This window comes from Xiphophorus couchianus, chromosome 16, assembly GCF_001444195.1.
Source record: "Xiphophorus couchianus chromosome 16, X_couchianus-1.0, whole genome shotgun sequence".
NCBI lineage: Eukaryota > Metazoa > Chordata > Actinopteri > Cyprinodontiformes > Poeciliidae > Xiphophorus > Xiphophorus couchianus.
The window spans coordinates 14,953,708-14,968,041 of record NC_040243.1 but is presented as its reverse complement, the minus strand read 5'-3'; the positions used below and the strand labels follow the sequence as shown (position 1 = coordinate 14,968,041).

At 42.0% G+C, this 14,334-nt stretch overlaps 1 protein-coding gene across 7 annotated transcripts in view; it reads left to right on the top strand.

Moving 5' to 3' along the window:
* Nucleotides 1–14,334, top strand: part of cacna1ia (calcium voltage-gated channel subunit alpha1 Ia) — a 160,405-nt gene that overhangs the window by 70,076 nt on the left and 75,995 nt on the right. The window lies entirely within an intron of this gene.

Here is a 14,334-nt window from a genome sequence, read left to right as displayed (position 1 = left end):
GGAAAAAACTTAGACCTTCCCCTGAGTTTTAATGACAAATATCAAGAGTCATTTTAGTTATTAAAGTTATAAGTTATTTTCACAAAACCTATCTTGCTCCTCTGCAGTCAGCTTCTCCAAAGATTTGAATCTTTGCCTTATCACAAACAATAATGAGATAGAAGTCTGTAAAACATAACATTCAAATCATTCCCTTTTGATTCCGATATTGTCATAGTTAGTACATTTTCAAATACATTCCATTTACTAGATTAGTACTTGTAGCTTGGGTAATATACTTTAATCTAACACACTATTGCTATCAATATTAAAAAGGTGTATCAGAAATTAAACCTAAGTGTTTCCCAGATTCCAAGGCTGTGATCAACTCCAGATGCAGCTCTGAGCCCCTGGGAAACCCCCGACCTCTGACCTGTGAGCTGGGGAAGATATTCTTTATGGCCTACTAATTTAAAGCCTTTCAAGAGCATAGTATTTTATGGCTGCTCTAAGTTACAGCCTTGCCAGGAGAATGTTTATCTCTGATCTTCTAAATTAAACACTCAAAAATAGCCATATTTCCTTAACACTAAATATTTGATCTGTGGTATTTGGCAATTAACAGACTGAATACTGATTGAAATTCAGATTAATTTTTCCTCTATGCAATAAATGTATCAAAAGTAAGAACTCTAATTTTGGTTAATAGATGATTCAACAAACTTAATCTTTTAAGTCACTTTTTTTCTTTTACAATTCTTAAAATCAGATAAAGTTCAGGGACTCTGATGCAAAAATTAACATAGTCTTAAAATGTATTAATTTTCTGTTGGATAAAAAGAGGTCAAAATAATATATTTTTTTCTCTTTTATGTACTCTCATCCTTTAGAAAAAAATCGTAATCAGACCTAATAGAAATTGGCAGCTCAGAATGAGAAACTTGATCTGCACTTCTCTGAGATGACGCCAGTCGTAGCTTAAAGGAACGCACAAAAAAAGTTGACTTTAAGCACATTTTGTGACACAAACATCCTTTTATATGCTTCACTAGGAACTTTTTTTCATTCTTCCAGAGGTAGAGGATAAATGAGTCAGATGTTAAAGAGGAAATAAGAAAGGAAGGTTGTTCAAGGGGAAATTAAAATGTCGAGATCAGATCCAATTATCCGAGATATCTGTAAGATTTTCATAACATTAGTTTCATCAATGCCAAGAGTACTGCTGCTGTTTTTTGTTAGTTTTTTTTCTTCGGAGTCCTTGCATCTCTGAGTCATGTTACAATGTCCAGAGCTGACAATGTCCAGAGCTGCTCCTTTGACATTCACTTCATGTCACAGCAGCTGTAAGGAGGTGGGGAAGTGGTGGAGAGATCACAGAGCAGATGGCACCACCGCATGAGATCAGTCGAGTTGTTATGAAAAACTAAAGAGGTTCAAAATGCTCTTGAGTTGTGAGGCCCACGCCGCAAGATTGTCACAAGCATTTCTTCAAAACCCGTAATTTATTATTCACAATATAACTTTCCACAAGGACATTTTTTTTTCTTGAGAATGACTAACAGACAGAAGGACAGGTGGCAGGAGGGAAGCTGAGGGTTGCTGAGGATGGTCGCTTGTCAGATCACAGTCTGAGAGGTCCCTGGAGATGTTGGCAGCACCGTCCTGTCATCACATTTCTTTATCATCCCCTCGCTCTCCTTTCCTGATGTTTCCAGCTGTCTGACTCAGTATCGAATTCGAATCAAGCCGTGAGTACACTGCAAGCAACGCTGTCTGGTTTACTACACCCTGGAAATGCTTTAGTCTTTATCGTTTCTGCCTCTTTCAAAATTCTGAACTCATTTCTATCACAATCACATTGTTCCCTTGTACGCACTGGGTTTATGTTGGTATCCCTCTGCCTGTCTTTCTCTCGCCTCCGCTCTATCTTCCTGAGTAATGTTCTTCCTCTATCTGGCTTCCTCTTCCTCACTCGAACACACAGGCAGGCAGGCACGGAATGCATCAACTTATATTTCCCATGGTATCTGCAATACATTCTGCTTCACTAGGAGCAGCAATGTACTGGAGCACGGCACCTGCTGTGCACAGCTGATATGAGGGGTGAGACAACACTCACGCGCACACATGCGCAGCCACACAGAGCCCATGAGCTTTCATAAACTGGATGGAAAATGTAATCCTCGTATGTCTGTAAATGCACATGCTGCACAAAACTAGAAATTTAAACACAATTACTAGCAGCATGAAAAAGCAACTAATCCCTTTGGAAATAGCATAATTTCATTTTCAAACTATCATAATATTAGGTTTTTTTTTATTCCAGGGAAACTTAGCTTTCCTATTGTCACCATAACATGAAATATTGTATGTTAACATAGCGTCGTCACCCAGCAAAAGTTACTAGTATGGAACTTGAACAGTGATGCAACATTGAAGATTTAGAATAATTGTACAATAATAATCTTTTAGGTTTATATTTTATCCAGGTCCTTGTAAAAGTATTCATACATCTTCAGCAGTACAACCGCAAAGTTTAGGGAGTGTTAATGGAGTTTTACGTAAAAGAGCAACACTAAGTTGCACATAATTGTGAAGCGTGAGGATACATTGATTTTAAAATTTGTTAAAATCCAAGTGATGTATAGGCTCTGAGATTTTTATAATTAAAATAAGAAAAACACAGAACCTTTTTGCATTATAAATATGAGGTATAAAGAAATATCTGCAGCTTATAAAGCAAAAAAATCAGGCTGAAATAAAAAGGTAACAGGAAAATAGTTCTTTTTCTGGTGTATTCCAAAAACGACTGCAATAATATAATATATTTTTTTATTATTTTAATATGATAAATTATAAATCTTCAAGAAGTATGAGTATTTTACACCAATTTACTTTTTGTAAGTTCACAATTTGTTTGCAGATTAAAGCTGCTCATTATTGCTGCCAGTCTTCCTTGAAGGAAGAGGCTAAATATTGAATCCTCACAGAGGTAGCAGAACAACCACAGTGCAAACAGCTGAAGGCATGAAAGATTCATTAAAGCAGTTTGGAAAAAGCAAAGCAGGCCAGAGATCTTAAAAATGATGGAATGACTTAGAGAGAATTGTTTACACACCGATAAGGTTGAACTGAATCACTTGTATATAAAAAAGCAAAATGCATCAAACTCCGCTCTTAAACAGCCTCCATGTCTGCCTATAGGTTTTCCTTTATTCCTATTCACAGTGAATCAGTTTTCTGCCAGTGCTCTAAATGTTTAATGGTGTTTAGCAACTGGCATGAATTACTACACTCACTGGATTGTGTGTCTTTGCTATCAGAACATTTTAGAGCAGATAACCTTTTCAAATGTTTTATGATCCTGTAATTCATGAAACATGTCTGCTCCTATGGCTTTGGTTAAAGGCTTGTTTTGAGATGTGGTGAAAATCTCCAAGTGCAAGGTTAGTCTGGGACTTTGAGTCTGTCCTTGTTAGCCATTTTATTTGTCATTTGCCTTAGTAGTTTGGGCATTACCACTTCATGCTGTGCTTTTGTTGCAGTTTTGCAAGCACTAAACAGATCACAAGGTTAATTATTAAATTACTCTTTCTTGTTTTCTGTAATGAGGCCTCTCTCCTGAGTGTTTTTCTTTCCTTTTGAATTGCATTTGCCCTTGCCAAAACAGAACTCAGGCGCTGTCTTCCAAACTATGTTTTCATCTGGAGTGTTATTGTTAATCATCGCTGCACTTCAAGGTGCAGAGATGTAGATTTACTCACCACGAAGTGAGAGTAAAAAGTTTCTTCCATCCATCCATCCATCTTCTTCCGCTTATCCGAGGTTGGGTCGCGGGGGTAGCAACTTCAGAAGGGAGGCCCAGACTTCCCTCTCCCCGGCCACTTCTTCTAGCTCTTCCGGGGGAATCTCGAGGCGTTCCCAGGCCAGCCGAGAGACATAGTCCCTCCAGCGTGTCCTGGGTCTTCCCCGGGGCCTCCTCCCGGTGGGACGTGCCCGGAACACCTCACCAGGGAGGCGTCCAGGAGGCATCCTGGCCAGATGCCCGAGCCACCTCAACTGGCTTCTCTCGATGTGAAGGAGCAGCGGCTCTACTCTGAGTCCCTCCCGGATGACTGAGCTTCTCACCCTATCTCTAAGGGAGAGCCCAGCCACCCTACGGAGAAAACCCATTTCGGCCGCTTGTATCCGCGATCTCGTTCTTTCGGTCATGACCCAAAGCTCATGACCATAGATGAGGGTGGGAACGTAGATCGACCGGTAAATCGAGAGCTTCGCTTTTTGGCTCAGCTCTCTCTTCACCACGACGGACCGGTACAGCGCTCGCTTGACAGCAGACGCTGCGCCAACCCGCCTGTCGATCTCCTGCTCCCTTCTTCCCTCATTCGTGAACAAGATCCCGAGATACTTGAACTCCTCCTCCTGGGGCAGGACACCCCCCTTGACCCGGAGAAGGCACTCTACCCTTTTCCGGCTCAAGACCATGGCCTCGGATTTGGAGGCACTGATCCCCATCCCGGCCGCTTCACACTCGGCTGCGAACCGCTCCAGCGAGAGCTGCAGATCACGATCTGATGAAGCCAAAAGGACCACATCATCTGCAAAAAGTAGAGATGAGATCCTAAGGCCACCAAATCGGATCTCCTCAACACCTTGGCTGCGCCTAGAAATTCTGTCCATGAAAGTAATGAACAGAATCGGTGACAAAGGGCAGCCCTGGCGGAGTCCAACTCTCACCGGAAACGAGCCCGACTTACTGCCGGCAATGCGGACCAGACTCTGACACCGGTCATACAGGGACCTGACAGCCCGTATCAAAGGGCCCGGTTCCCCATACTCCCGGAGAACCCCCCACAGGGCTCCCCGAGGGACACGGTCGAACGCCTTCTCCAAGTCCACAAAACACATGTAGACTGGTTGGGCGAACTCCCATGCACCCTCCAGGACCCTGCCGAGGGTGTAGAGCTGGTCCAGTGTTCCACGACCGGGACGAAAACCACACTGCTCTTCCTGGATCCGAGGTTCGACTATCCGACGGACCCTCCTCTCCAGGACCCCTGAGTAGACCTTGCAAGGGAGGCTTAAGAGTGTGACCCCTCTATAATTGGAGCACACCCTCCGGTCCCCCTTTTTGAACAGGGGGACCACCATCCCGGTCTGCCAGTCCAGGGGAACTGCCCCCGATGTCAATGCGATATTGCAGAGTCGCGTCAGCCAACACAACCCTACAACATCCAGAGCCTTAAGGAACTCCGGGCGGATCTCATCCACCCCCGGAGCCTTGCCACCGAAGAGCTTTTTAACCACCTCGGCGACCTCGTCCCCAGAGATTGGAGAGCCCAACCCAGAGTCCCCAGGCTCAGCTTCTTCAATAGAAGGCATGTTGGTGGGATTGAGGAGGTCTTCGAAGTACTCTGCCCACCGGCCCACAACGTCCCGAGTCGAGGTCAGCAGCACACCATCCCCACTATAAACAGTGTTGGTGCCGTACTGCTTCCCCCCCCCGTGAGACGCCGGATGGTGGACCAGAATCGCTTCGAAGCCGTACGGAAGTCTTTCTCCATGGCCTCTCCAAACTCCTCCCACGCCCGAGTTTTTGCCTCAGCAACCACCCGAGCCGCATGCTGCTTCGCCTGCCGGTACCCATCAGCTGCTTCCGGAGTCCCACAGGCCAAAAAGGCCCGGTAGGACTCTTTCTTCAGCCTGACAGCATCCCTCACCGAAGGTGTCCACCAACGGGTACGAGGGTTGCCGCCGCGACAGGCACCGACAACCTTGCGGCCACAGCTCCGACCGGCCGCCTCGACAATGGAGGCACGGAACACAGTCCACTCAGACTCCATGTCTGCCACCTCCCCCGGGACGTGTTCAAAGTTTTGCCAGAGATGGGAGTTAAAGCTCCGCCTCACAGGGGATTCCGCCAGACGTTCCCAGCAGACCCTCACAACACGTTTGGGCCTGCCAGGTCTGACCGGCTTTCTCCCCCACCACCGGAGCCAACTCACCACCAGGTAGTGGTCAGTGGACAGCTCCGCACCTCTCTTCACCCGAGTGTCCAAGACATACGGCCGCAGATCCGATGAAACGACGACAAAGTCGATCATCGAACTGCGGCCTAGGGTGTCCTGGTGCCAAGTGCACATATGACCACCCTTATGCCTGAACATGGTGTTCGATATGGACAATCCATGACGAGCACAGAAGTCCAACAACAGAACACCATTCGAGTTCAGATCGGGGGGGCCGTTCCTCCCAACCACGCCCCTCCAGGTCTCACTGTCATTGCCCACGTGAGCGTTGAAGTCCCCCAGTAGAACAAGGGAGTCCCCCGGAGGAGCACTCTCCAGCACCCCCTCTAAGGACTCCAAAAAGGGTGGGTAATCTGAACTGTTGTTCGGCCCGTAAGCACAAACTACAGTCAGGACCCGTCCCCCCACCCGTAGGCTGAGGGAGGCTACCCTCTCGTTCACCGGGGTAAACCCCAACGTACAGGCGCCGAGATGGGGAGCAACAAGTATGCCCACTCCTGCCCGACGCCTCTCACCTTGGGCAACTCCAGAGTGGAAGTATGTCCAGCCCCTCTCAAGGAGGCTGGTTCCAGAACCAGAGCCGTGCGTCGAGGTGAGACCGACTATTTCTAGCCGGAACCTCTCGACCTCACACACTAGCTCCGGCTCCTTCCCCACCAGAGAGGTGACATTCCACGTCCCAAGAGCCAGCTTCTGCAACCGAGGATCGGATCGCCAGGGTCCCCTCCCTCTGCCGCCACCCATCCCACACTGCACCCGACCCCTTTGGCCCCTCTCACAGGTGGTGGGCCCATGGGAGGGGGGACCCATGTTTCCTCTTCGGGCTGAGCCCGGCCGGGCTCCATGGGTTAAAGCCCGGCCACCAGACGCTCGCCATCGTGCCCCCCCTCCAGGCCTGGCTCCAGAGTGGGGCCCCGGTGACCCGCGTCCGGGCGAGGGAACGCCAAGTCCAATGTTTTTATCCATCATTGGGGTCTTCGGGCTGCGCTTTGTCTGGTCCCTCACCTAGGACCTGTCTGCCTTGGGTGACCCTACCAGGGGCATGAAGCCCCAGACAGCATAGCTCCTAGGATCATTGGAGCACTCAAACCCCTCCACCACGATAAGGTGGCAGCCCAAGGAGAGGAAAGTTTCTTCCATTTGTTTATTTTTTTTAATATTTCTTAATATCGATTACTTCATGCAGTCCAATCAAGCAATAGTTGCAAGTCTGAAAATAGTGGAATTTGCCTTTTTGTTTTTGTTTTTTTCTAACTACAAATACCAATAGAACTTGTTCACAAATAAATATTTCACAGCACCATATGTGCCACCGGCTTAACAAGCTGCAGACCAGCAGAAGTGCTAGCAAATATTTTATACCTGCAACTTTCACCACATTCCCTATGCACATAGACATATTAGATAAAAATAAAAATCTGAGTCTGCTGTGTAAGATCTACATGTCTCCCAGTCAGAATTATGATTTAATGGGATTTTGTTGAATTCCAGACTGGTAACTAAGAAAACAAAGGGAGCGTATGTGTGGCTTAATGTTCTGCGTAAAGGTTTTTGATTTAAATTTGAACCCTAATGATCTTACTATAATAATAAGCATATTACTTTGATGTTAGTTTGTGTTTTTGAAGAATTTTATGAATAGTTTGGTGGAAGTCGGTGTTGAGGATAACTCGAGGGTTGTGACTTTTGAAAATATTTAAAGTTCCAAACTTTCAGTCAACATTTACAAAAGCAATTAAAAAAAGAGTTGAACAAATTCTTTTAATGCAGTAATTAAGATACTTACAAAACTACTACATTCTAGCTTGTAATTGGGATCTACATTTCTGAAGTTCCTTTTTCAGACTTTCAACAACCTTTTTTTTAAAAAAAAATACATATTCAGTAAAGCTCATTCTGTCTTTACTTTTTTTTAAATATAGATCCTTGAACTTAGATAACATTTTGTTTTGAATAACAGTATCCTCATCCGTTGGAGCCAGCCCCAAATCCCAATTGAGCTGTAAACAAAATAAGATTTTTTTTTTTGCTACAGGAAATAAGGGCAAGTTGGAATCAAATGTGTTTACTCCAGTACTTTTAGTTTAAATAAAGTTTGTTCCTATAGACTGCCAACATGTTATTAAGTAAAGATACATTTTAGTGCTTGTATAAGTATGCAAAAATTGAATCCATCAAATGTCTAATGGAGTTTTGATAGTAAGAGGGGTAATGTGGGTTTGTCCTCTTAGGGAAACTTTTAGAAAAAGAATGGAAATGTGAACATTGCATTTGCTGAGACAAGCATAGCAGCACTTACAGGACCTTTGCTTTGAGCTTTTAGGATGGAGCTAGTTTAGCAGGGGAGCTTTTACCCCACTGTAATGCAGAGGGAAAGGCTTTGTTGTGAACAGTATGAGCATAGCCTCCTGTCATTATTAAAGGTTAACTGTAAGCACTTGCACAGCTGGATGCATAGATACAGTAACACTGAACATGCAATTTTCTTTTGGTTTGCAACTTTCTTGTTATTAGTATATGAGGGATTGCAGTTGATGGAAAGGTTAAATCGTGACACAAACAGAGAAGAAGAGCGAGGACTTAACATAAAACGGAAGAGATTAAAAAAAACAAAACTGGCAGGTTCTAAAGAAGGATGGACAGAGCAACATCAGTACCAAGCCAAGAACCAGGAAAGCAGCTGCTCTGCCACACAGGAAGACTCACTGATCAACTTTCCAAGAAGACACTGGAAAATTAAGGGGGATAAAACGAGCGACGTGAGCTGAATTAGTCAGGTGGGGAGCTCCTTGGCAACTTGCCTTACTCGTGCATTACTTAGGGGGAATGCAGATAAGAGAGTGACAAGGAGAGAGGCAAGGGCAAAACACAGTAGCTATGAAGTATTTGATGTCAACAGAGGGCCAGCTAGCGTCTGCATCAGTCTGAACATTGGTCAGCAGAGACGGCTTCAAACTTCCTCCAACAGCTGGGACTCTCTTCGATATGCTACGCACAGTTTGCTGAAGTTGTTATACACATTGACACTGTAGCTCTTTATAAGTTGACAAAAAATACTTGAAGAAATTTACCCGTTTGATGGAACCACAGCTGTCCATGAAAAATGTCGGTGGATGAGTTCATGTATGATCGACTGTCTGTTGTTGGGCGTGTGGTTTTTTTTGTTTGTTTTTTTTTAAGCAAGAGAGCCACAAGTCCTGGTGTGTGCTGGGACGACATGCGAGCATGTGTGAATATGTGTAACAGCGTGTAACCCATCATGCTGAGTTCTCATTAGGAGAAGAGGCAGGGACAGGCTTCAGCGCCACAGTGAGAAGCTAGATGTCATTTTAATTCAGTTTCAATGGGACTGATCCTGAGGAGATTCACAGGAATGCATGTACAAGTGCATGGACTTGGATACTGTACATGGCTACAGAGAGGCATTAGAGCACAGAACGCCGTCTAAAAGCCTGACTTTGAGTCGCGCCGATGTGGCATTAAGCAAAAGCGTTCGTGCTTCTGTTTAATACATCCAAATGCTCTCATTATGATGCCCTGGATGTAGCCCCGTAGGAGCAGATGCAGACTATATGTTTTAAAAATGTATTACAATTTTACTTAATATTTTAATATTTATGCAAACTACTTTTCTTCTGCCACTGCTGCAATAGGACTGCAGACAAAATGCTTTTAGCACTCGTCTCTTTTTATTTTTGGTAAACTGTAAATAAGATTTTTGCACGTTAGCAGGTTAGATTAGGCCTGGTTGTCTCAGGTTCACATGCCTTATTTAGTAAACCTCACTGAAATTAGAGTACATAGTGTGCAAACATTTTTATCTTTTCAATGAGAATGTTTCTCAAATATGCCAAGATTTTAAACTGGCTTATGTTGAATACTGGAAATGCTTTCAGCCTAAGAAGAATGTGGCTTTCAGAAGTACATCCTGCTATCCTGCTATGTTAGGAAAAATGAGACCATAGTAAATCCACTTAACCCTTTTATCAAAATAAGACTGATGTTATCACTCATATCCTGAAAAGATTGATAAAGACAATAACTACTGCTACATTTCCAGTCTGTCTTTCATGTGCAATATTTTTAATTAACAGTTGCTTAAAACTCCACTCCTATTTAATTCAAAATAACCTCTACGAACAATTACAATCCATTTCCCATAGTTCTTCTCTTTCCATTGACGGCTCCAAAGTCTTTCCCTCCCCCCAGGTTAAGAGTCAGGGTGTTCTTGTTGATAAATCCCTATCTTTTATGTCTCACATTAATAATATGTGTGCAATTTTTTATCAACACAAAACATTTATCCACCTTGCTGTTCCCTCTGCTTGCCTCAGCACCATGAGGAGCAGAGCTTTCTGCTGCTCTGCTCCCAAACTTTGGAACTTCCTCCCACCAGACATCTGGAGCATTGAAATTCTTCCCTGTTTAAATCCAGACTTGAAACCCACCTGTTACAATGATTTCTCCTTCTGATTTTGATGCTTTCGTCTTTGTTGTTTTAGCTTTGATTTGTAAAGTGACATCTTGTGTCGTGAATAGGGTTTGTAACTGCTATAAAAAAATAATTTAATTTTACTGAAAACGAAACCACTCTGTTGCGGGATGAGTTTGTTTCTCAGAGCAGCGCTTTTCACTGTTAGTGATATCAGAACATGAAATTCAAATCTTTCCCAATGATTCAGATCTGCATATTCAAAGCCAAAAACTGTCTGTTCATGTCTGGCTTAAACATTTTATAATAAATATTTTACAATAATCTCATCTGATATAAGCTGTTTGCTGACATCAGCTGCAGAAAGGCTTTGATGACCATTCTTCAGAATCACACCAGAGAGGGATAATGTGACCATATTTTATACTTGGTGAAATGCTGAACTGGTGACACTAATCTAAGTCACCCACATCAAATGTGATGGTTTTTAAGTCTGAAATTAAATTTATTAAAGAAGCATGACTTTAAACAAGCTTTTCCCGTCGTGAAAACCCTTCACATTCATATCTGACAGTATATTGTCCGATAAACATCTTAGGAAGGGATATAACCGTGGACTGCCAAAAAATGCTTCTAAATACATTGCAATTTTATTAAGAATAGTTTTGAGAGATGTCAGTGTTGTGTATTAAAAATGTACAAGAGAAAGGTTTTAGTTTGAGTGTTTCTTTCCTGTTTTATTTAATAAGTTGTTGTTGAAATTCTTCATGTACACAAAATATTTGAGAAGAAGCTTTAAACATAAACCCATAAATTGGGTTTCCAAAGACTTTTATCAGCCATAATATTTCAGCTGGTGAAATATTTTACAGGTCATCTAATTTATTAGCTCTGAATCCGGTGAAGTGTTTTGATGCTTGAGTTAGGCGAGACAAAGCAATTCATTTGTACAGCACAAGGCAATTCAAAGCATTTTACATAATTAAAGGATAATAAAACAACAAGCAAGCAAAAACATTACATTGCAACTCCAAAATAAAGGAAAATGATGACAGGTTGAAAAACATACTTCGGTTTATGGTGTTCCAGTTATTAATCAAATGCACCTCTAACGAAATGGATTTTGACTTTGATTTAAAAGGAACTGAGTGTTTCAGCATTTTTGTAGATTTCTGGAACTTTACTAAGTTCACTGGAGCATAGAACCAAATGCTGCTTATTTATGTTTGGATCCTATTGGGGCATTAGACCTTTGATCCTAGAAATAATCTGCAGTTGATAGAAGGCCGGCTTAGTTATCGTCTTTGTGTGTCTCTGGATGATCAGACCTGTATCCATCACAACACACACATCCAGTAAGAAGCACAATACATTTAAGGAAGAAATTAATTCTGGTAATAAATTGGTTTTGTGCAAAAGCCCAATGTTTTTGACTCAAATTATTATTACTTTTCTCTACAATGCTTCCCTACATTCTTAAGGCATGAAAACAAATCCCCTTGAGTTCATCAGAGAGGTAAACAGAAAGAAACAGAGACAGAAAGCCAGGATTTTGAAATGTTTTGTCAAAAAGCGAGAGGGTGAGCTTGATAAGGTCAGAAAGCTCCGTACAGAAAAAATAGGTTTAAAGAGAAGGGCAAGTGTCTGACAAAATGTGTACTGACGCAGAGAGACAGGCGTAGGAATAGGTGGAGACGTGGAGAAGAAGAGAAGAGGAAAGATGAGAAGTGAATGAAGACAGAGAGGAGGCCCCGTCTGTGTCCTAAGAAGATTAGATGGCATAGAGAGAGGGGAAAAAAGATGTCATGCTAAAGACAGAAAAAAAAAACACACATCTTCGGTTTCACATGGATAGTTTCTGGGTGGGAAACAGTTTGAACTCGGTAGCTTCACACAGACCAAACTAATTAAAAACTGAACCTCCAAGGCATCGCTTTCTTCGTTTATTTCTTTGCAAATCACCGATGTCGAAGTCGGTGAGCGCCGGCCCAGCACGACGAGGGAGGGGACATGACTGCGCATCGACTACAGTGCTGTGGAATCAGCTGGGTGTGAGTCAGACGCCTACTGCTTCACTCCCTGGGGAGGGAAAGGTCTGGGGTCATCATGACAAAGAAAGTGAACTCAAACCAGTGCTGAGTCACTTCACATGTCAGGGCAGATACCGTAAGGTTTAATAAGGCGGAAGTGGGGATCACGTTTAGGTGTGAAAGGTGTAAGAAGAAGGAGAGGAAGAAGGTGCTTTTTTAATATTCAGAGCCATTGCTGAGAGAATTCAGGGTCTAACTCACCTACTGTGTATGTAAGTGTTAAATTTTGAAGCTTAAGAGGAATGAATACTTTTGAAGAGATTGGGAATCACATATCATTGGTGTGTTTTTGTACTTGCTCTTGGTTGAGGATTTATAAACAAAATCTCAGGGCAGGGCCTTGGGTAATGGTGTACTGGTGCTAAACATCTATTTAAAAATGCACATACATTTTCAGTGACTGATTTTTCATTGCCTGTTGAAGTATAATGTATTCCGAACAGTTTGTTTTGTGCCATAAGGGGCAAAATTGTCCATCATTTCCTTGGAAATAATAGAAAATGGAAGTAAAAAAAGGAAAAGGGTGAGATGCTGTGAGCTGGGAAAATTGAAGTCATTTTGAGAGACGAAAAGAAAAAAAAGTAACCTAAAGGGAATTAAGGACACTTATTTAAAAGGAAGGTATTGGTTGTTAGATAAGAAAACATGAACAAGAAGGCAGACAGACATTTTATGAAACATATTGTCCAGATATTTTTTTTTTCATTTCTCTGTTACTCCAGAGGAAAGTGGCAAAAGAGAAAACTGAAGTGGTGCAGAGGATAAAGGATAAAGAGAGCAAGATCCATTACCACACCTTTGTGTTTTTCAGGAAAATATCCCCTCAAAAATGAACATTCTTTTAACAACAAAGTGCCAGAAATAGAGGGTAAAAATATTTTCACTATGCGTGTGTTTGTGTCTGTGGTTTTATTAACCTAAAGCAATGTAGCATCTTTATTTTTATTTTTTCTCAAACATGTTATTAAGTATAAACGTATCCCTGGACAGACATGTTTTGAGAGATGCTTCACATTGAAATAGGATCCATGGCTGAATTACAAACTTTCCTACACTTTTTATAAAAACAAAAAAAAAAATACAGAATCTGTTGCAAATTATTAAATAAAACTGGATTTCACTAACTAAATCTTTAGCACAACTTATAATTGGTTTAATAAATGTTCCTTGAATATTTTAAGTAAAATATTCTGTAAAACCAAATCAAACATTGTTGATGGACACCAATGTAAAGATTGCAAGAAAACAAAAACTATCCTCAGTGTCTAATGGACACTCAGCGTTGCCAAAGTTGCTGAATTTTGGTGACGCTGCAAAGAACTAACAGTTGGAAGCTCCAAATTAAAAGAGCTGAAACCTGGGAGAGTTTTAAAGTGGATTATGGTGATTATAATTCATACACATCTGTCTCTCCTTATGTATGCATAATAAATGCATGTATCAAGTGGAGACATTTCATTTCATTAACTTAACAAAGTTAAGTTAATTTGTGTTGAGGCTTCCAGACTTCGCTGCACTTGCAGGTTATGCATCTGTACTTACTTTTAAGCAGGGTAGTCAATAGAGTAGAATAGAACAAAAATAGAACAAAGCATGCATTTAAACAAAAATGAAAATAGAATTAAAATAGCTGAGAAAGTAACTCAGAAAAAGAAAAGGAAGGATACAATCAATAAGGGATGATGTATGACACTGCTACTTTTAAGTATTTAAATATGTTTTAACTCATGTGGTGTGACTTATGAAATACAGTACCTATGTAGTCAAATATACATTTTTAGTTCTTAAAATATCTATATATTTT